We start from the raw sequence: 24,000 nt of genomic DNA, 5'->3' as shown, positions 1-24,000 counted from the left end.
CTGGAAGCAAAAGAGCAGTCATATAAGATAGTTTGAGTGATTGTCATAAGTATAGATTATACATGTGTAATCCCTCAGTTAGTCAATCAATCAGTATATCAGTCCGCTATTCCCAGTCCACTGCTGAGCGAAGGCCTCTCCCAAACCCTTCCAGCAGTCGCAGGAATTCGCCACCTTTTACCACGGCACTCCTGCAAACTTCTCTTTCTCGTCGCTCCATCTGTCTGGGCATCCATTTTCATGTTTCCCGTTTCGCGGTGTGGACCTAGTCGGTAACACACTTTGGATTTGATTAATTTGAGGAGTCCTCATATGGACAGCAGTTATTGCCAGTAATTATGTTATCAGTTGTCCTGTTCGAATCCCGTAATTCTCTGCGATTTTCAGCATTGTCTATATTTATTGTGCACTGGGCCCTTGAGAATTCACGCTCTTAGGACTCCCCCCTCCCTCCAACACCTCTCCCTACGTTTCCCCCTACATCCCCCTCACACCTTTCATCACCCCTACATCCCCCTACACCCCTGCCCCTTCCCCCAGCTTACAGAAGGGATAATAAAGCACTTGGTCCTGTTGATCCCAAGATGTAAACAAACGCACTGAGTGCGGGTACACCACTAACAAGCGCATGACTTGTGGTCCGAGTCGGACTGGGTTGGCTGTGGCTTTGGTGGCTTTGGTGGCTTTGGTGACTGTGGTTGGGACCTCATCAGCGGTTTTAGAAGACGTCACAACACTTGAGACCAAAAGGGCAGAGTGACGTCATCAGCCGTGAGGTCAGAATTCAGGTCAAGCGTTGGAAGGGACTGGATGACGTAATGTGTAGGAGAGAGTGGGGATGAGGTGAGGGGGTGGGGAGGCTATTAGATTATGTAGGTCCCAACACACACACACACCCTTCTTCCACCCCCCAACTCCCCCCCAATCACCTCTTCCCCCGCTTTCCCTCCACATTTCCCGTCTTGCAGTCCAGTTCCCTAACTCCACTCCCTTCTCTTATCCCACCCTCACCTCACTCTAACCTCACTCTCCCAGTCTCCCTCCCCAACCCTCTCCCTATCCACTCCCCCTTTCTTCTTCATAGTTTCCCTCCAACGTGTTCTTCTCTCTTCCCCTTCCTCTCTTTCCCTCTCTCCTCAGTCCCACCCTTCCCTCTTTAATACATTATCTCCTCTATCCCTTCTTTCCCCTACCCTCTCCTCTATCCCTCCCTTCTCTCCCCTCCCCTCCCCTCCCCTCCCCTCCCCTCCCCTTCTCTCTATCCCTCCCTTCTCTCCACTCCCCTCCCCTCCCCTTCTCTCTATCCCTCCCCTTCTCTCTATCCCTCCCCTCCTCTCTATCTCTCCCTTTTTCTCTCTCTTCCCTCTTGCTCACACCCCTCCTTCCTCTTCCTCTCTCCCCTGTTCCTTTTTCCCTTCTTCCTCCCTCCTATCTTTCTTTTTCACCTCTTCCTCCCCTTATCCTCTCTCACTTTTTCCTCTTTCCCTTCTTCCTCCCACCTATCTTCCTTTCTCCCCTCTTCTCTTCTCCCTTCTTCCATCTCTCCTTTTCCTCTCTTTACTCTTCCTTTCTCCCCTCTTCTTCTCTCCCCTCTTCTTCTCTCCGCGTTTTTTCTCTCCCCGCCTTGTCTCCTTTCTTTGCTCCTTCTCCTACCTCTGCCCTCTACCCCTCCCCTCCGCTCCCTTTATCGTGTCCCTTTTTGTCTCCATTCTTCTCATCTTCACTCTCCTCCTCTCTCCTCCTCTCTCCTCCTCTCTTCTAACCTGTGTATCCTTATGTGTCCTCCCATCTTCTATCTCCTCCTTTTTCCTTTTGTCCTCCCACTTCCTCTCATTGCTACCTCTCTCTCTCTCTCTCTCTCTCTCTCTCTCTCTCTCTCTCTCTCTCTCTCTCTCTCTCTCTCTCTCTCTCTCTCTCTCTCTCTTTCTCTCTTTCTCCCACTGCCTCTTTTCCCTCTTCCTCCCCACTCCCCTCCTCCCATCTTCTATCTCCTACTACTTCTCCTATCTCCTCCTGTATCCTTTTGTCCTCCCCTTCCCCCGTCTCCCTCCCCTATCTCTCTCTCTCTCTGTCTCTCTCTCTCTCTCTCTCTCTCTCTCTCTCTCTCTCTCTCTCTCTCTCTCTCTCTCTCTCTCTCTCTCTCTCTCTCTCTCTCTCTCTCTCTCTCTCTCTCTCTCTCTCTCTCTCTCTCTCTCTCTCTCTCTTTCTCCCTCTCTCTACTCCTTTCCCTCTTCCCCCCACTCCCCTCCCCCACTCTGAGCCTCTTTCTCCCTTTGCACGGTAGTTCGACGATTCGCCGCGGGTCCAGTCCCGCGCGTGTTGTTGCATCCGCACCAGGCCTAAGGAAGGGCGGAGGGTCACCGGGCGTGCCTGCCGAGCGCCTCCCCGTGGGGATTGGGCCTCCCCGCCCCCCTGGGGAGGGACACTAGGGACGGGTGTAACCATTCAGCTTCTATGGGACGCGGTCGGGTGGGGGGGAGGGGCCATGTTATGAAGTTTGAATTGACAATGGGGGGAACCGCAGAATGTGGTTCAGATACCGCTGTCGGATCCAATTGCTTTTGCATAAACGTGATGTTCTCTGTTCAACATTAAGAATTTTCCGCCCGCCCCACCATGAGTGTTTTCTGTTGTATAAGAAATTCGTGAATGTAAGCATAATAAATTGTGATGGCTTTTTTATTGCCTTAAAGCAGTTAAGTGGTCAATTTAAGGAGGTTTAAGGTAGGATTGGGCCCTTGGAGTCCCTAGTAAATATCATTCCCCACCTTTGGGGGAATGATAATTCATTAGTAGAAGTGAGGATATTAATCCATATATGTTAACGGCTGAATACAGACGCTCCTCGACTTACGAACATTCGACATACGAACATTCGACTTACGAACGTTCGACTTACGAACATTCGACTTACGAACATTCGATTTATGAACTTTCGATTTATGAACTTTCAGACATACGAACGAAGAGGATGTCGTCTACCACCTAAAGCCTACTTGATCAGCTTCAAATGAAAGAAAGCGAACATTGAATTAGCATTAAATTTAATTTTTTTTATGTGTCATTAGCAGTGTGCTTTAAGGTAAGAAAACATGTATTGACTTTATGTAGTACTTAGGCATGTATATTTGAGTACCTTTAAACTAATGTTGAATAACGAATTACGAATTTTTCTTCTTACGAATATTTCGACTTAGGAACGCGACACGTTCTATAAGTCGTGGAGAATTGTAGCTGAATGTCTTTTGCTGAGTAGAATTGCCTGGCGGCAGCAGGAAGAAAGGGTTAAGCTTTTCAACACAGTGGAGAACTTTATCGATTTTGTTCTGGTTGTGGAGAGATGGTTTTATGTCGCTGAAGGAACAGACCCGAGCGTGAAAGGGGAGAGCAGAGTCTCGGCCGATCCATATCTTTTCCGACCGGGGTCTGCACAACTACCTCCTCAGCTGCACCAAATCGCCTTTTGTCCTTTGCTAAAACAGAATTGGAAAACGATGTCATTACCACCATTATCATCACAATCAACTTCATTACCGTCACCATTAACATCATCATTACCTTCATCACTACCACCTCCACGATCATTACCATCATTACCACCATTAGTTTCATCATCATCATCATCATCATCATCATCATCATCATCATCATCATCATCATCATCATCATCATCATCATCATCATCATCATCATCATCATCACCACCATCACTATCACCTCCACGATCACTACCACTATTACCACAATTATCATCACAATCAACTTCACTACCATCACCATTAACACCATCTTCCTCACCTTCATCACTATCACCCTCACGATCATTACAATCATTACCACAGTTATCATCACACTCAATTTCACTACCAACACCATTAACATCATCATCCTCACCTTCATCATTATCACCTCCACGATCTTACAATCATTACCACAGTTATCATCACACTCAACTTTACTACCATCACTATTAGCATCATCATCATCATCATCACCTTCATCACTACCACATCCACCATCACCACATCCACCACTATCACAAATATCTCCATCACTTCTAGCTCCACCACATCCGCTACTACTTCCACTTCCACCACCATTACCACCACCACCACCTCCATTATACAGTTACAACCTCCCCCACCTCCACCTCCACCACCATTTTCACCTCCATCACCACAATCACAACCACAGCCACCACCAGCGTCTCCACCTTGCTGGTTCCACCCTGAAGCCAAACTCCCAATTCCCCCACTATTACCACTACCACCTCCACCAAATCATCACACAACCCCCACCACCATCACCTCCACCAACATCACCACCACCATGGTCTCCACCACCACCACAAGTGTCTACACCCTGACATATACCAACTAAACCCACCCGCTAGTTGGCCCCTGCTCGTACCCAAAGTCCCACCCACCCCACCCAGTCGGAACTAATTCTTCGTGTGACGTGTCATCACGCGGACTGAAGTCCTTGTGACGTGATGTAACGGACGAAATCTCACACTATTATGTGTTACTGAACACGTGGGATGGATTGAACGAAAGGCTGACCACGTCACGTGTAACGGAGATATGACGTACGTAGCGGAGATATCACATGTGTGTCAGGTCGAGCCGCGTTGAACATGTCTCGTCATGTAACGTGACGTCGTGTGTCATGGAGCTGAGATGGGTACTGTCACGTCACTCAGGATTCTGGGTGTGACGTAGGGACCCCGCGCATACGCATTCCGTTGGTTTGAGGGTTGTCTGCTTCTACAGTACCAATGACGCGACAGCAGATTCAGTGTCTCACCTTCATGGCAGTAGGCATCCATCACTTGAATAAAAGGGAACATCGAAGAAGCATATCTGCGAAACTAGTCAGGAATAGAATTAAACTAAGATTCATCTGCTTCCTACTCCCATGTATATGTATATGTATATATATATATATATATATATATATATATATATATATATATATATATATATATATATATATATATATCATATATACAGTATATATATATATATATACATTATATTATATTATATATATATATATATATACAATATGTATATATATAACTGAGTGATTTATAGATTTTATTTACAAGAAAACAAATGTGTTGTTAATATTTTATGAAAAAAAATTGAGAAATCTTTAGCAAGTATTTTTTAGAGTCGGGTAGCGAAAACTTGAAAGACTTTCGGCTCAAGTTATAGATGGCAATCGGACGAAGAATTATGAACCAAGCGTTGACTCGAGTGAAAAACATGTTTCTATGAATAATGAAGCCTGATAATCATGAATTCTCTCCCCCGAGATAAATCAAGCTCATAGTGTACATCCTGATCAATGTCTCGTCAGTTTTGTGAATTATCTTGCTATCACAATAGTCAAACACTGTCATCGTGAGTAGTTTGACCAGGTACAACGGGAGGCATTGTATATACATACATATATATATATATATATATATATATATATATATATATATATATATATATATATATATATATATGCAAAGTAGACCACTTGGAAAAAATAAAATAACGAAGCAGAGCGCTTTCTTATATTACATCTTCAGTGCAACAAGTACTGAATATACGAAATATACGAAAGCGCTCTGCTTCGTTAGTTTCTTTTTTCCAAGTGGTCTACTTTGCATAAGTGAACACACGTACCCGTGTTCTTATTAGCATATATACATATATATATATACATATACATATATACATATATATATACATATACATATATATATACATATATATACATTATATATATTATTCTATTCGTTGATTGATAGGTTTTGAGATTACCTATGGTCGGGTCAGCACCCCAAAGAGAGAGAGAGAGAGAGAGAGATGTATGTACTTCCGTCAACATGTCCGTGTGGTCCACACACTCACATCCAGTAGTTTGGCAGATGTGGCAAACGCTGTTTGTGTGGTCCCGGGAAAGAGTATGACATTTTATTTAATTTCTTAATCTTTAGGATATTTCTTTTTCATTTACATATTTCAAGTAGCGGGAAAGGGAAGATAAATGCCCTTAGGGAAGTGTTATTGAAAATGAAATATGTATATATATATATATAATATATTTATATTTATATATACACATAAACGCGTGTGATATTGCCACATCAGCCTGCACGATCTCGTGGATCGCGTGGATGTTTTGTCTGCTGTACGCTATGATCAAGAAGTTTGGATATTCATCACTGGTGGAGACTAACAATAGATTGAAACCCGCCATGACATCAACCGAGAGAACCTTTCGCATTCAACAAACCATTTATGTCCCAAAAGTGAACATTGAAGATGGCAAAGCAATTCGTATGTAAAAAAAAAAAAAAAAAAAAAAATCACCTACAAAGCTTCTACATTAATAACGCAGTAGTGAATAACCATATAGATGAATAAGTAAATTAGTAAATTCGTAGTAATGCTTCATAATCAATATTTACACTATGATGTCACCTATCTTCACCTTTGCACCTGTATTAATAATCCCACATAGTAACACCTCCCACCCACACACCCTCCCACCCTCCTTCCGACCCCATAGTTCCGGTGTAAGTAGACGTCATCTATGGCGTGATTGAAACCAACCCGCTACCTGGTTTAACTCTACCAATTAGCCAAAAACCCTGTGTAGTTTTTGAATAGCGGGCATTCCTTTAAAACGTACATATTCCCATAAACAACGATAATTATATAATCCATCTCGATGTGTTTTAGTAAGCGAAGGAGCGGTTGAAACTCGAAATTCCTCACAGGAAAAAAATGGGAATATTAAGGTCTTTTCTGAAGCTTTAAAGTTAGTCTACTCGCAGCGATTATTCACAGTAAGCTTTAAAGTTATTTCTTTTGTAGGTCAGTATCAGAGGTTTGAGCTGTTTCAGCACTGAAACAATTTTGTGTTTATATTTTTTATTTATTTATTCGTTTGATCTATTACATTTTATTTATTTTTTACGTTCATGTATATATTATTTTTCTGTTTATTCGTATTTTATTGTTTTATTTTTACATATTTGTATAACTGTGCATGTATTTGTTTATTCGTTATAGGCATTCATAACCTTACCTCTATGTTAGCCTTTTTATACGTTTATGAATCCTATTAATTTATTTTCTACTTGTTCACATTTCATTATTTTCACTTGTATATCTATTTGTCTATTTTTTACTCTTTTTAGATAATTTAGTATATTGTATTTACAACCATATTTCAATGTTATTTTTTTTTACGTTTATGAATAATTTTTTATTTCTTTTCTGTTTATTCATATTTCGTTGTTTTATTTTTACTTGTATATTTATTTGTTTATCTATTTTTTACTCGTTTTAGAGAGTATAATATGTTGTATTCACAAACATATTTTAATGTTAACCTTTTTATGTTTATGAATCTTTTTTATTTTCAGTTTATTCATATTTCGTTGTTTTATTTTTACTTGTATATTTATTTGTTTGCTTACTTTTTATTTGTTTTAGAGATTATGATATATTTACAACCATATCTCAGACCTCAACGCCACGAGGTCCATCCCTGAAATGAATAAAATCGCCTGGCGGCAGACAGAACAAAATATGTAAAGAGCGACGGATTTAAATGAACGTAAATCCCGTCAATCCGGGGCTTTGCCCTAATCTCGTATGGTCGTGGTTAACGCTGACAGAGAAGGTTAGCTTGCTTTGACTAACCCCAGTTACTATGGTGTCGCACTTTATCTACTTCATCCTGACTAACGCCCGGTTTTTATTTTAATTTATAATATTTTTTCTTTTCTTTTTTATCTATACGTGTACATATTTTTGAGGGAGTAAAGTAGGAGAAAGGGAGAGAGGAAATGAGAATGAAAGAGAGAAAGAGAGGGAGGGAGGGGGTGGAGAAAGAGAGGAAGCAAGAGAGTGAGAGAGAGAGAGAGAGAGAGAGAGCTAGCCATTACCGTGACAAAAGGTTAATACTATGGTCACCGTGACCCAGTCACGGTTATCACGCACTATTCACCGCGTAACCGCCACCGAGTCATGCAACCGGGCGAGGACGAGCGTAACCTCTGTCTGCACAGCGCTGGCCCAGACTCGGGTTCTGTCCATGTGTTTACCTTGTGAGTTGCCAACGCGACGCGTAAGGACACTCAGAGAGAGAGAGAGAGAGAGAGAGAGAGAGAGAGAGAGAGAGAGAGAGAGAGAGAGAGAGAGAGAGAGAGAGAGAGAGAGAGAGAGAGAGAGAGAGAGAGAGAGAGAGAGAGAGAGAGAGAGAGAGAGAGAGAGAGAGAGAGAGAGAGAGAGAGAGAGAGAGGCACTCAGAGAGAGGCACTCAGAGAAAGAGAGAGAGAGAGAGAGAGAGAGAGAGAGAGAGAGAGAGAGAGGCACTCAGAGAAAGAGAGAGAGAGAGGCACTCAGAGAGAGAGAGAGAGAGAGAGAGAGAGAAAGAGTGGGGAGACGGCGAAAAGGAAAAGAACTCAAGTAAATATGCAATTAAGCGCTGAATCAGAGCAAGAGGAGGAAGAAGAAGACGAGGAAGAGGAGGCGGAAGAAGATGATGAGGAGAAGGAAGACGAAGAAGAGGAGGAGGAGGAATCAGAGCAAGAGGGGGAGTAGGAAGATAAGGAGGAGGAGGAAGAAGACGAGAAAGAGGAGGAGGAAGAGGTGGAGGAGGAGGAGGAAGACGAGGAGGAGGAGGAGGAGGAGGAGGTGGCTGTTGATTCAGAGTCACATATTTTCCAACAGATGGACTCTCTTTTGAGACAGGAGGAAGGAGAAGACGAGAAAGAGGAGGAGGAGGAGGAGGAAGAAGAGGACGAAGACGAGGAGGAGAAGGAGGAGGAGGAGGAGGCTGTTGATTCAGAGTCACATATTTTCCAACAGATGGACTCTCTTTTGAGACAGAAGAACGAAGCAGAAAGACAGACAGACGTACAGTTAGACATAGACAGACAATAGAAGGGAGAGGGTGGAGGGCGAGAAGAAATGAGCTCCAAGTGACAGTGACACAGTGACGGGCATATCATGTAACAGACGGACTCATTTGTAAGTCTGAGTAGAGAGTGACAGACAGACAGACAGACAGACAGACGGAGGGAGGGAGGGAGAGGGGGAGGGGGAGAGACATGCAGACTTGCAAACACCCAGGTGGGGTGGAGTGAGACAGGGGTGGGACAGAGTACACAATTGGAGAAAGAGAGAGAGAGAGAGAGAGAGAGAGAGAGAGAGAGAGAGAGAGAGAGAGAGAGAGAGAGAAATGCCAAAGATAAAGAGAGAGAGAGAGAGAGAGAGGAGGGATTATAGGTGGTAATGGAACATGGAACTACCTAGTGTAGGCCCTATGGTCTCTTGGAGTCTCCTTCATTTTTACCTCCATCTGTTCAAAGTGGGAGAAAGAGAGAAAGAAAAGAGAAGGATAACAGGTGTTAATGGACATGGATAACAGGTGGTAATGGACATGGATAACAGGTGTTAATGGAACATGAAACTGCCTAGTGTAGGCCTTATGATCTCTTGCAGTCTCCTTCATTCTCATCTTCATATGCTCAAAGTGGGAGAATGAGAGAAGGAAAAACGAGGAGAAGGGGGGCGTTGGGGGTGGTTAGGGGGAAGACAAACAGGAGAAGAGGAACTGGCACAGACACCCTAACGAAGGTCAAGGACAAAGACAAACAAGCAAGAAGCGAATGCACAAACAGGCGCGTTGCAGGATACAAAGACACGCTACGATTCGCGAGTGCCTCGGGACCTCCCCGCAACATTGTTTACGTAAGGCAAGGGACGCGCAGTAAACGGGGCCTCTCCCCCCCATCTCCTCCTCCTCCTCCTCCTCCTCCTCCTCCTCCTCCTCCTCCTTCTCTTCCTCCTCCTCTTCTTCTTTCTCTTCCTTCTCCCCTCCTCCTCCTCGTTCGCCTCCTTCCTCTTCTCTTCCTCTTCTTCCTCGTTCTCCTCCCCTTCTCCTCCTCTTCTTCCCCTTCTTCCTCCTCCTCCTTCTCCTCCTCCTCCTTCTCCTCCTCCTCCTTCTCCTCCTCCTTCTCCTCCTCCTTCTTCTCTTCCTCCTCTTCTTTCTCTTCCTCCTCCCCTTCTCCTCCTCGTTCTCCTTCTCTTCTCCTCCTCCTCTTTCTCTTCTTTCTCCTCCTCCTCCCTTCCTACTCCTCCTCTTCTTTCTCCTCCTCCTCCTCTTTCTTCTCCACCTCCTCTTCCCCTCCTCCTCCTCCTCTTCCTCTTCTTTCTCCTTCTCCTCACCCTCCTCTTCTTTCTCCTCTTCCTCCCACCTTCTCCTCTGCCTCCCACCTCCTTCTTTTCCTCTTCCCCTTCTCCTCCTCCGCCATCCCCTCCTACTCTTCTTTGTCACCTTCCTCCTCCACCTCTTCCTCCACTTCTCTTCCTCCGCCTTCTTTTCCTCCGCCTCCTCTTCTTTCTCCTCCTCCCCTCCTCTTCTTTCTCCCCCTCCCCCTCCTCCCCTCTTCCTCCTCTCCTTGCCACTCATCCTCCAACTCCCCCTCCTGTCCCTCCCCTCCTCTTTTTTCTCCTCTTCCTCCCACCCTACTCCTTACCTCCTTCTCCTCCTCCTCCTCTCTTCTTTCTCCTCTTCCTCCCATTCTTGTCATCCACCCCCTCCTACTCCTCCTCCCCTCCTTCTCTTCCTTCTCCTCCTTCTCCCACCCGTCTCCTTCTCCTCCCCTTCTCCTCCTCTACTTTCGCCACTTCTTTTTCCTCTTCCTCCTACCCCCGTTCTTCTCCCCACCTCCTCCTCGTCGTCCACCCCCTTCTTCTACTCTTTCCCCTCCTCCTACACCTCTTCCCCCTTCTCATCCTCCCCTCCTTCTCCTCCTCCTCCTCCTCCTCCTCCTCCTCAACTCTTCCTACTCCACCTCCCCCTACTCTTCCTCCTTCTTCTCCCCCCTCCGCCTCTTCCCCCTTCTCTTCCTCCCCTCCTCCTCCTCCTCCTCCTCCTCCTCCTCCTCCTCCTCCTCCTCCTCCTCCTCCTCCTCCTCAAATCCTACTCCTCTTCTTCTGTCACATGTTTGTTGGGTTGTGGTGGGTTGGTTGCGATTTGGGGACAGTATCGCAGCAAGAAGACGAGGTTTTGTGCTGATTGTTTGTCTTGAGTGCTATGTGTATTTTTGTGTGTTCCAGTGTGTGTATGTGTGTTTTTTACATGCGTGTGGTCCAATGTGTACCGTATATGTGTATATGTGTTTTCCAGTGTGTGTATGTGTGTTCCTTTACATGCGTGTGGTTCAGTGTGTATAGGTGTGTATGTGTTTTCCAATGTGTGCGTGTGTTTTTTACATGCATTTGGTCCAGTGTGTATATGTGTGCATGTGTTTTCTAATGTATGTGTGTTCTTTTTTTTTACATGCGTGTGGTCCAGTATATATATGAATGTGTTTTATATTTGTGTTGGTGTGTATTCATATTTCTGTGCATTATTTTATTTCTATTCATGTATTCATCTTTGTTACGGTGTGAACGGCGGCCCAGCAAGATGGACATCAGATATAATCATCTCCCTGCCGTCCAATGATGTGCTACAAGAAAACGTATTTTTTAGCTCTGGCGTCTTCGCCTGCCTGGCACGGAGCGTCTCTATTTCCTTCGTCACCTTTATACAAAGGGAAAACTGACAACCTGCCTGGGGATTTTTTCTTTGGGAATTTTTCCCCTGGGGATTTTTTCCCGGGGGATTTTCCCTGGGGATTTTATTTCTTTTGGGGGATTTTTGCCCTGGGGATTTTTCCTTGGGAATTTTCCCCCTGAGATATTTTACTTGGGGAACTTTTTCCAAACTCCAAGTTCATGTTGTTACGCCTTCCTTCACCTGAATAAAATCGCCTGGCGGCAGCTACGATAAGATGAAGGACGCTTGTGCAAGTGAGTTGGTTGCGTATGTTTACCTGTTAACAGGTTTATAGTGGAAGACGGCAGCGGGCACCCCGCGACTCCCGTCGCTTGACACCGAATCCCGCGACGCGACAGACGATGATGACGAGGTCCTTTGACAGTAACGACAAAAACAATAACGGCAATGACGACAATAAGGACAGTGACTTCAACAACGACAATAATTACGTAGATATAATAACGACGACAACAACAATAACGACATAGACGAGAACGACAATAACGGGCGACGACAGTAACGACGACAATAACGACGTCTGTGGCGATGATGAAATTCAAGGTGAAGGGACTTGTGTACTCGGAGGGTATGTGCGTGTGTATGTGTACGTCCATACGTACGTGTTTGTGTGTGTGTGTGAGTGTGAGTGTGTGTGTGTGTGTGTGTGTGTGTGTGTGTGTGTGTGTGTGTGTGTGTGTGTGTGTGTGTGTGTGTGTGTGTGCGGGTGAGCGAGGCTGCATGTAAATATACAAAACCTTTAACACTTTTAACCTCTTCGATACGGTGTCACAAGCAAGAACTCCCTTGGTAAAAGACGCGGCAACTCAAATGACAGTGTGGGCAGGGAGTCAAACGAATGTATTGGAAGGACGAAACGGAGCTATCGTTCGATCGAGATCCCGTGGCGACCGAATAAAATGACCCAAAACCGAAAAACCTTTATGGCGTCGTCACTGTGTTGAAGAGATTACTCGATTCAAAGCCGCTCATGTACACCCACAAGGGACTCTCCCTCTCACCCTCCCTCCCTCTCCTTTCCTCTCCCTCTCTCTAACTCCTCTTCCTACACTCCCTCCTTCTCCCTGTCTCTCCCTCCCTTATTCCCTCTCTGCATTGCTGTGTTAGTGGGCGTGCGTGCCTGCCTTCGTGGTGGTGTGCAAATTTATGAAATTTTGCAAGTTGGATGAGGTCGAGCCATGCCCTGGGCTCTCGAATCTCCATCACTCGTTGGACATCAAGCCATTTTGTCCTCAGGATTTGATCAATCTCGGGCCCTTGGTGGTTGTAGCCATACTCGCCGTACGTGAAGGGTGGAGACGGGCCAGCACTCACAGTCTTAACTTAGGGTATAGTCACATGAGAACATAAGAATGAAGGAGACTGCAAGAGACCCTAAGGCCTACACTAGGCAGTTCCATGTCCATTATCATCAACCATTCCCATCCATAAACCTATCTAACCTTCTGTTAAAACAATCAATAGTTTCAGTTGATTTGTTTCATCTTTTTGCAGATGTTTATGCTATCAAATGAAAAAAAAAAATCCTGTTTTGCATTCAGTCTGGAAAACTGCCCCAAACGCTTAGACAGACCCTTTGACCTTTATGCATTATATTAATATTCTTCTCTCTAAGAAATAAACATGAAATAATGAAAAAAATATATAATTGTCACTGAGCTAGTCATTTTCAACGTTACCGAAGACCTCACCACTTGCATTTTTTTTTCATTTTTAGGTTTGTGAACAAGGAATATACTGGATTGTTCGGAATCGTCCCCCTGCACGGAGGCGTGAAGAGCTCTTCTGAAGGAGACGTGAACGAGGTAGTGGAACGCGGCTCAGATGAGTACTTTGTGCGTCCTTAGAGGTAATTCTTTCCTCTTATCTCTCACCCATCAGACCCTTGTTCTTCCATCTGCTTCCCTCTTCTCCCCTCGTCTCCTCTCTTCTCCCCTCTTCTCCCCTCCTCTCCTCTTTTCTCTCTTCTTATCTCCTCTCCCCTCTTCTCCCTTCTTCTCCTCTCCTCTCCTCTTTTTTCTCTTCTTCTTTCCTCTACTCTCTTCTCCCTTCTTCTCCCCTCCTCTCTTCTTTTTTCTCTTCTTCTCTCCTCTACCCTCTTCTCCCCTCTTCTCCCCTCCTCTCCCCTCTTCTTCCTTCTTCTCTCCTCCTTTCCCCTCTTCTCCCTTCTTCTTACCTCCTCTCCTCTTTTCTTCCGTCTTCTCTTCTCTGCCCTCTTCTCCTTTCTGCTACCCTCCTCACCCCACTTCTCCCTTCTTCTCCTTTCCTCTCCCCTCTTCCTTCTCTCTTCTCTCCTCCCCTTTCTCTCCCCTCCCTTCATTTCTCCTCTTTTCCCCTTTCCCCCTCTTCATCTTTATCCCTTTCTACTTCCATCTTCTCCTTTCTCTCACTTTTCTCGCTTTCTCTTCTTCCTCTTCTTCCTCTCCTCTCCCTCTCCCTGTACTTCTCCGTCGCCAACTCTTCGCCCTTGCACCATCACTTCCCCTCTTCTCCCTCTTCCTCATCGACTTCGTCGACCCTTCTTCTTCCTTGTACCATCTCCTCACCTCTTCCTCTTCTTCCTCCTCTTCTTCCTCCCCTCCCTCCTCCCCTCCCTCCTCCCCCACTTCTTCCTCGTACTCTCTCCCCACCTTTTCCCGTTTCTCCTATTTCTCTTTTTCCTCTTCTCCCCCACCCCTCTCTTTTCTATGAATTTCTTGCTCTTTTTTTCTTTAACTTTACCAATAACAACAGACCTTCCACTATTTCCTAATCCTGATCTTCCCATTCACTCTCTCCTCTCTAACTTCTCCAACTATACTATATATCTCATCGTCTTTTCTCCCTCACTCCATCCTGCTCTCCACTCTCTACCTCAGTCTCCCTTAACTCAATTTTCTCATCCTCAAGGCATTCCCATCGTCAGTCTTTCTCAACCTCAAACTTTCTCAACCTTGAGATTTCTCATCCTCAATTTTTCTCAACATCAAACTTTCTCAGCAGCAATTTTTCTTATCCTCAATTTTACCCATCGTTAGTCTTTCTTAACCTCAAACTTTCTCAACCTTGATATTTCTCTTCCTGAATTTTTCTCAACATCAAACTTTCTCAGCCGCAATTTTTCTTATCCTCAGTCTCACCCATTGTTAGTCTTTCTCAACCTCAAATTTTCTCAAACTTGAGATTTCCCAGCCTCAACCTCTCTCTTCCACAAACTGTCTCAGCTATAAGATTTCTCATCCTTAGGCTTTCTCAAACTAAAAATTCCATAACTTCAAACCTTCTCAGTGGCTGATCCCTTCGAGTCCATCATCTTGGTCTCTTCTTTTCACCAAGCACATGGATAAAAATCACTTGACGCCAGCCAGAATAAAGTTGAGGTGAGATACGCTCAGAGGCGCTTACCTGTGTCCGAGCTCGCCACCTTTGCCCTCGGTGTTTGGACTTCCAAGATAAGGAGAAGTCACAGGTCCAACGTCCGGCAAAAGGTTAAAATTTAGTAAAAAGAAAATGGGTCATAGGAAATAACGAGGAAGGGGAGTGAGAAGTGAGGGAGGGAGAGGGGGAGGGGAAGAGGGGAGGGGGAGGGGGAAGAGGGGAGGGGGAGGGGGAGGGGGAAGAGGGGAAGGGAGAGGAGGGAAAGAGGGGAAGGGGTGCGTTAACTCAGCATTTCGGAAATTCCAAAGCACATTTTAGACAATTTGAATAATAATACATGTTACACAACTTAACAATTAAATTATCAGCGCTAACGATATGCAATGAGACTGTTTACAATGACGCCAGAATTTCCAACCATTTTCGTGCCCAGACATACTTTGAATAATTTGTTCTGGCTGGCGCTTTTTTTAGAGAGAGAGAGAAAGAGAGAGAGAGAGAGCAGTGGTTCCCAAAATATCTTATATGTGAGACCTCTCTTTTTGCTTCCAGTAGACCCGCACGCCCCCCCTCAACTGGAACATAAGAGAAGAAGAGAGAAGGAGTTTGAATGTGTTTGAGATGAGGTGTCTGAGAAGTATGATGGGGGTTACTAGGCTAGATAGAGTGAGAAATGAGGAGGTGAGGAGGAGAACAGGGGTGGAAAAGGAGCTGGGAGATAGGATTGATGAAAGAATATTAGGATGGTTTGGACACATGGAAAAAATGAGTGAAGAAAGACTAGTAAAAGAGGTATGGAAGGCAGATGTGGAGGGAGTGAACATGAGGGGACGTCCTAGGATGAGGTGGATGGATGGGGTGAAGGGGGCTTTGGGGAAGAGGGGAATGTCTGTTGAGGAAGGACGGGAGAGGACAGAAGACAGGGGTGAATGGAGAATGGTTGTATATGGATGATGATGTGATTGCATGAGGTGGAATGGGCGGGGGGATGGGGGGTGAGGTAGTGTGAGCAAAATTTGACGCAGCCCGAAGGGATTTCTCCCCGTCTTCTCCTTTTATGCAATGGGGGGACGGAGAGGGGGGGTCGCCGATTTAATGAAGCGGCCTTGCTGTGGATGTGCTGTGTCCTGCGACACTGCTTCTGACCCAGGGCAGTGGACAAGGTGCAGGGATGACCCGTCATCCAGGAGGTGCTAAGATAAGAGGGAGGGTGGAGGGGTGTGGAGTGTATTCAGGGATGGAATGGGTGGAAATGATTTTATGCCTATTCCTTTTTGGCTACCTCCCTTGTAAGGGGGAAAAAGCCTTGGTATATGTATGTATGTATATATTTTTTCTATCTATATATTTTCTATTATATCTTAATAGAAAACGGGTTGGGGTGATTGACAGAATTTTACTCTTCAGGTATGTAACGACAGATATTCGTTTTTGGAATGATTTCATTATTCTTATTAAACGATGAATTTTGATCAGGTGACTTCACGCCCCCCCTTTTTGTATCCCCTCACTCCTCCCTAGGGGGCGGGGGGGGGCGCCCCCTAATTCGGAAATCACTGGTTTATGAGAACCCTTGAATCTGAAAGAGATAAACATATCTTATTAACTGATAGAGTGGTGAGTTTGTAGACGGGGGTCAGGCCACAGGATAAGGAACCTAATGGCGTTAGCTAGAATAAAATGTGTAAAGTGAGTCAGCCTATAGCGAAGATATTTACTGATAAAGGTTTATCATCTTTAGCACGAGGAGCAGCGGGGGAGGGAGGGTTCTGAATAAAATCGCCTTGCGTTAACCAGAATAAAATATACAAGTTTGCCATAATAGCATAGGTGTTACCCCGGTGTCACACTATGCGGCGGCGCCGGATGCGGCCAGATTACGGGCAAGTTCAATTAGCTGAATAAAATCACCTGGCGACATCCATGACTTGATATAACGATGACTACCTTCCTCTGGTTGAAATGCTTCTACAACCTTTCGATTCTAATGACTGACTTATAATAAGGGGTGCTGTTGTAGCCAACAACAAGACGCAACGGCGGCGCCGGACAGTGTGACACCGGTCCTGGGTTATTCTTAACCATGTAAGCACCCCCCCTCTCCTCCCCTCTCCTCTCTTGTCCTCTCCTGTCCTCCCCCACTCCGTTCTCCTATCCTCCCTCTTCCCTCCCCCTTCCTTACCTATCCTTCCCCTCCTCTATACACCCTTCCTCCTCCTCCTCCTCGTGCGCTCACCTTAATTCAATCGTTTGCCGCAGCGGATAATACAAGCGTTTTTTGTTTTTGTTTTTGTTTTTGTTTTTATGCGTGTGTGTCCTGATTTTCAATGAAGCAGAATGAAACTCATTTACGATTTTTAATTATGAACGGAATGAAATCATCAGTTTGTCTTTTTATTAAGATTTAATGTCCGGTAATCGAAATCGTAATTATCCTTAATTAGACTAGATAATGCTCGGATTAGTATTATATTAACTTAATATCACGTACTTGCAGTTTCGACACGGGTATGTATCTGTGTGTGTGTGCGTGTGCCTGTGTGTGTGTGTGTGTGTTCATCTCTTTCTCTTTCTCTCCCCCTCTCCCTTTATCTCTCTCTCTCTCTCTCTCTCTCTCTCTCTCTCTCTCTCTCTCTCACACACACACACACACACACACACACACACACACACACACACACACACACACACACGCACACACTCGCATTGACTCACTGTGTGTTCGGGTGTGTACGTGTACCTACACATGAGTGTACGCATATATCACTGTGTGTGGGGGGGGTGCGTGCGTGCGTATGCCTATATGAGTTTCTATATTTTTGTACGTGTGTTCACGTATGCTTGTTTCTGTGCCTGTATATCTATGTACGTGTATGTACACATACGTGTACGCACATGCCACTGTGTGCGTGTGCGTCATCGTGTGAGGTCGCCACGTACCTCCCCCTGGTACCTCGCCCACCCCGTGTTGACGTGTAGGCGCTTTCTTTTATGATTTAAGTACGTTCCTTAGCGTTGACGATTGAGTGAGCCGGTGTGGATTCCTCATTGTGTTTGCACGCGTGCCTGATTGTTTTTTTTTTCTTCTTTCTCTCCTCTCTCTCTCTCTCTCTCTCTCTCTCTCTCTCTCTCTCTCTCTCTCTCTCTCTCTCTCTCTCTCTCTCTCTCTCTCTCTCTCTCTCTCTCTCTCTCTCTCTCTCTCTCTCTCTCTCTCTCTCTCTCTCTCTCTCTCTCTCTCTCTCTCTCTCTCTCTCTCTCTCTCTCTCTCTCTCTCTCTCACTATCACTATTTCTCTCTCCATCTTCCTTTCTCCGCTCTCCCCCTCTCCGTCCCTCCCCCTCTCCTCCTCTCTTCTCCCCCCCTCTCTCTCTCTCTCTCTCTCTCTCTCTCTCTCTCTCTCTCTCTCTCTCTCTCTCTCTCTCTCTCTCTCTCTCTCTCTCTGTCTGTCTGTCTGTCTCTCTCGCTCTCTCACTCTCTCTCTCTCCCCTTTCCCCTTTATCTCTTTCTCTGTTTCTCTCAACCGTTTGAGGTGCGTTTTTTCCTTGCGAAAACTGTTACAATCTTCTAAGGAAGAAATATTGTTCTTGTTTATTTATATGTTTGTACGTTAATATGTCGTCTATCTCGTCAACATGTATATACAAGTGTGTGTGTGTGTGTGTGTGTGTGTGTGTGTGTGTGTGTGTGTGTGTGTGTGTGTGTGTGTGTGTGTGTGTGTGTGTGTGTGTACCGTACTGGAACGTGCACATATATTTCATGGCACACACACACACACACACACACACACACACACACACACACACACACACACACACACACACACACACACACACACACACACACACACACACACACACACACACACACACACACACACACACACACACACACACACACACACGCACATACAAAAAATATTTGTCTTGCACCTTAAACCAGTTTGACATTATTTATATGGCAGTTTTCTGAGTTGTTTTTGATTGTATCCCTTGTAAATGCTGCCATAAGTTTCGTTAATTAATGTTGTATTCATAGACCGGTAGTGGTCCGGTTTCTGGTCACTGTCGAGCTTGAATGTGCAATCTTTTATTCATCTATTTATTTATTCATTTATTCATTTACTTGTTTATTTACTTATTCTTTTATTTACTTGTTTATAATTATGGCCTTTTCATTTCAACATGGCAGACAATATTAAAGATTTTCTTTTCATATTCTATTTATCTATTTGTTTATTTATTTATTCATTTATATATTTACCTTTTACGACGGTTTCTTAATCACATCACTTACAATATTAAAGAGAGAATATAGATCTTATATATTGGAGAAAAAATCTCTGCTAAATAGACGCATCAACATGTTAATTGTAGCCTAAGTTTTCACTGTTTGGAAAGCCGCAGCCCCGAAATGGCCGGCAACGTTCCTTAACTCCTTTCATTGATCTCTCCACGAAGTTACCTTGGCTTTTTTGTTTTATATATTAGCGCGGTCGGTGCGTCTCCAGAATATATGAATTGCTATTTGTTGAAATATCACAATTACACAACGTCTCATTGGCCTGTGTATCGCCACAACTTTTGAATTGTTGTTTGTTAAAATATATAATAGCGTGGTCTGTGTATTTTCAGAACTTATGAATTGCTGTTTGTTAGAATATGTTAGCATGGTCTATGTATCTCCAGAACTTATAAATTGCTGTTTGTTGAAATATATTACCATGATATGCGTATCTCCAGGACTATTTACTGTTTGTTGAAATTTATTAGCGTGGTCCGTGTATTTCCAGGACTTATGAGTTCCTGTTTGTTGAAACATATTAGCGTGGTCCGTAAACCTCCAGAACTTGTAAATTGATCTTTATCACAATTACACACCATTTCATTGGTGATGTGTCCGTGTATCTCCAGAATTTATGAATTGCTGCTTGTTGAAATATGTAAATATCACAGTTACACACCGTCTCAATGGTGATTTGTCCGTTATCTCCAGAATTTATGAATTGCTGTTTGTTGAAATATTTAAATATCACACTTACACACCGTCTCAATGGTGTCCGTGTATCTCCAGAATTTATGAATTGCTGTTTGTTGAAGTATTTAAATATCACACTTACACATCGTCTCTTTGGTGATTTGTCCGTGTAACTCCAGAATCTATGAATTGCTGTTTGTTGAAATATCACAGTTACACGCCATGTCATTTACTAGCGCTTCTCTCATTGAAGATACTGTCTCACCAAAGATATGGAGTCGGAGATGGTTAAGCAGATATTTGAGGAGGGCAGCAGGAAGGGATTAGAAGAAGTTAAATGTGAAATAAGTTTAGTCTCCAGTCGCAAAGCAAAGTTGCCATTACTGAGGTCCATAGAGACGTCACATGTATAGTTTAAGGATAGATTAAACTCCTTACGATACAAAGTGATTTTATGTTAACTAACGGTGTCTGTCAGGACGCCGTTTAGGAGTCACGCAGGGTACAGACTGTCGGGCGCGTTCTTGGGCAAGCTTCGTCCGACATAGAGGTGCTTTGGTTGACTTTATTGTGAGTTGCCACGTTGGCTGCTATCATTAAACAGAGCATTGGGCAAGGATACACACATATCCCAGAAGTATTGATTACATAATACACGCAGTCAATACCTCGTACCTTGTACTTTTCCTTAATTATCAGTGAAGCCGTACATTACTCACTCTCATTACCCCCCCCCTCTGTCCATTACCCCCTCAGTACGGTGACGCACTTTATTCATTTATTTATCTATTCCTCACCCAAGGCTGTTCTGCTAAGCTTCTTACCTCGTGGCCCCTGGCGTGAAGGGTGTCCTTATCGGTCGAGGCCCACTCGATTGCATAAAACTACCTGGCCTGGGTGCGCTGGTGGCGCAATCGGAAGCGTGCTGGTCTCGCATACACTTAGTCGTGGGTTCGAATCCCGCAATTCTCTCCGATTCCCAACAATTACTGTTACCTGCCCTAACACCCCCGTCCCTTTCCTCTTCTGGGACAAAACTCTTAGGTAATATTACTGTAATAGAGGAGGTAGGAACGCAATGCTTCCAACTACGTTATCGTTAAATTTATTGTCAGAATCTTTGGACACCGGCCTCTTCTCATATTATTTATGTGTTTATTTACTTATTTTTATTTATTCATTTTCATTATTCGACTAAGGAATTTCTCTCATTAAGCCTTTTTACTACCCTTTGTCGAGCGTAGGAAAATTACTGAAGGAATTAATGTCTAATGAGAGTTTAGTTTGCTATTGAAGCTTCAGGTTTAAAATGGTTTACGTTAAAAAATAGAATTATGACAATGAAGATATTGTAACTCCTCTCTTGGATGCTCCTATTAGGTGAAGAGAAGAACTTACGATATCTTATGGCTTATTAATATCAACATAATTACGTATGTGTTTATGCTGTGCGCGCAAGCGCACACACACACACACACACACACACACACACACACACACACACACACACACACACACACACACACACACACACACACACACACACACACACACACTCACGCGCACACACACACACACACACACACACACACACACACACACACACACACACACACACACACACACACACACACACACACACACACACACACGCATACACAATATAGAGGATCTAATAAAATGGGATAGTAGAAGTACAAGAGGACACGTAAAGAAAATCAAGAAAGACAGTTATAGAAGGGACCTGAAAAAGAACAGCTTTCCCCACAGACTAATAGACATCTGGAACAAGTTGGACGAAAAAGTGGTGTGTGCAAAAACAATTCATGAATATAAAAAATGTTTAGATAAAATGAGATATGAAGACGGGACACCACGAGCATAGCTCCCCTTCCCGTAAAATACAACTAGGTAAATACAACTAGGTAAATACACACACACACACGTATGCTAACATTTTGGTCCCGGGCTTTTTCCTCTTTGTGGTGGGTAGCCTCTACAATCTTCGAGATCATGAGGACAAGTCAACAGCTGCAAGAGCGGAGGGAGACCGGAATCCTTCCCCCTGGCCGCGTCTGGACGATCGAAGCCACAACTCTGTTAAGATGGATGAGTGTGGCACCCATGGCCGCATACCATATTTGCCGGCGTGTATATATGTATATATATATATATATATATATATATATGTATTCATGCACACAATCATACGTTTTCCCTATAAAACTGTTTTAGAATACCTTTCAATGCATATATGATGAAACACAATATTTTATCCCATAAACTATCCTTGTAAAATAGGGGTGCGTCTTATACGAGGGTGCGTCTTCTGCGCCGCCAAATACGGCAGATGACAATGCGAGTGCCAAACTCGACGCGCCACTGCGGCACGCGCTTGTCTCCCTGTCAAGGTGATCTGAATAAAATCGTCTGATGCCAGCCTGAAGAAAATTCCTGGACGACCCAAATTCAGTGGAACTGCTCCTGAAAAGGTTTTAGAGATCTTTGAACCGCCATGATAGCGTAGTGCATCTGTGTGCCTGGTTTCGGGTTTAGCTGAATGAAGTCGCCATGTGTTAGTCGGAAGAAATTTGATGAATGTACGAAATTTGATACAATGCCTCAGAGAGGGTTACCAGGCTAGCATGCACACCCTTTACGGGAACGGCTGGCAAGCTGACGTTGCAGGAGAGGAAAGCATGAGAGAGAGAGAGAGAGATCATTGGCAACATGTGGTTGTATGCAATTTGGTCCTCATTCCAAAACCTGTGGAAGGTGAAGAGTTAGAGGGGTTTAGGAGAAGGGTGGGGGTCGGGGAGCAGAGTAGGGGGATTAACGAACAGGGTTTTAGGTCAAGTAGGTGGTGTAGGGTTAGGAGGTCTGATGGTATTTTAAGGGAGTGGTATGGAGGTCACGACTTAGGGTGGGGCTTATGGAGTTTAGGTAATCGGGTGGGTGCTGTTAGGGTCTGGGATGGGAAGGGTTAGTCGGGTTTAGGGAGTAAGATGGGAGACGATAGTTGCTAATTAGGGGTTGGGAGTCAATAGTTGTGGATAGGGAGTGATAGTTAGGTGGGGGCGTTAGGGTGTGGGATAAAAGGGGATAGTCCGGGTTTAGTGAGTAGGGTGGGAGGCGATAGATGTAGACTAAGGAGTGGGAGTTAGGGTGGGGACGTTAGGGAGTAGTGTGAGAGATTAGGGAGGGGCGTTAGAGGTGGACGGGGGTAATGGGGGGAGGGGAGGGTAGGTCAGCAACCAGGTCGGTCGGGCACCTTGGTTCGTCGTGGCACTCCGGCTTTAGTGCCATTTGTTTGCTTACAATGGACCTGGCACCTCGGAGCGTCCTCAATTGGGGACGTTCCAATGTATATACGCGCTGGTGAGTAACACCCGTTGCATTGTCCTGTTGCATTGTGTGTTGGTTCTTGCAGCAACATTTTCGCCAACCATTCCCGTTTGCGGTTGTTCACTTGTTGTGTGATTACGGTCGTCGCTTATTGCGAGAAATGCCGTCCTCTGTGGGTGACACCCTCCCCCCATCCCCTTCTCGCTCTCTCTTTCTTTCTCTCTCTCTTTCTCTCTCTCTTTCTCTCTATCTACCTATCTATCACCCCCCTCTCTCTCTCTCTCTCTCTCTCTCTCTCTCTCACTCTCTCTCTCTCTCTCTCTCTCTCTCTCTCTCTCTCTCTCTCTCTCTCTCTCTCTCTCCTCTCTCTCTCTCTCTCTCTCTCTCTCTCTCTCTCTCTCTCTCTCTCTCTCTCTCTCTCTCTCTCTCTCTCTCTCTCCCCCCCTCTCCCTCTCTCTTTCCCCCTCTCTGCATTCATGTTAGACTACATGTTAGGAGGATTAATGGAGCTAATGAAGCTCTGATGTACAATATGTACTATTGTACATTTATACTACAATGACCTTGAGGTCTTCTTGGTGTGGCTGACATACTTGGTGTGGCTGACCCCATGAAGGGTTTCTATGATTATATTATATAGAAAGCATCGTCCAAATTTTACAGACCTTCGACACTCGGCAT

This window comes from Oratosquilla oratoria, chromosome 10, assembly GCF_046742065.1.
Source record: "Oratosquilla oratoria isolate Oo_2021 chromosome 10, ASM4674206v1, whole genome shotgun sequence".
In the NCBI taxonomy this organism is placed as follows: Eukaryota; Metazoa; Arthropoda; class Malacostraca; order Stomatopoda; family Squillidae; genus Oratosquilla; species Oratosquilla oratoria.
Note: the sequence above shows the minus strand (reverse complement) of the source record.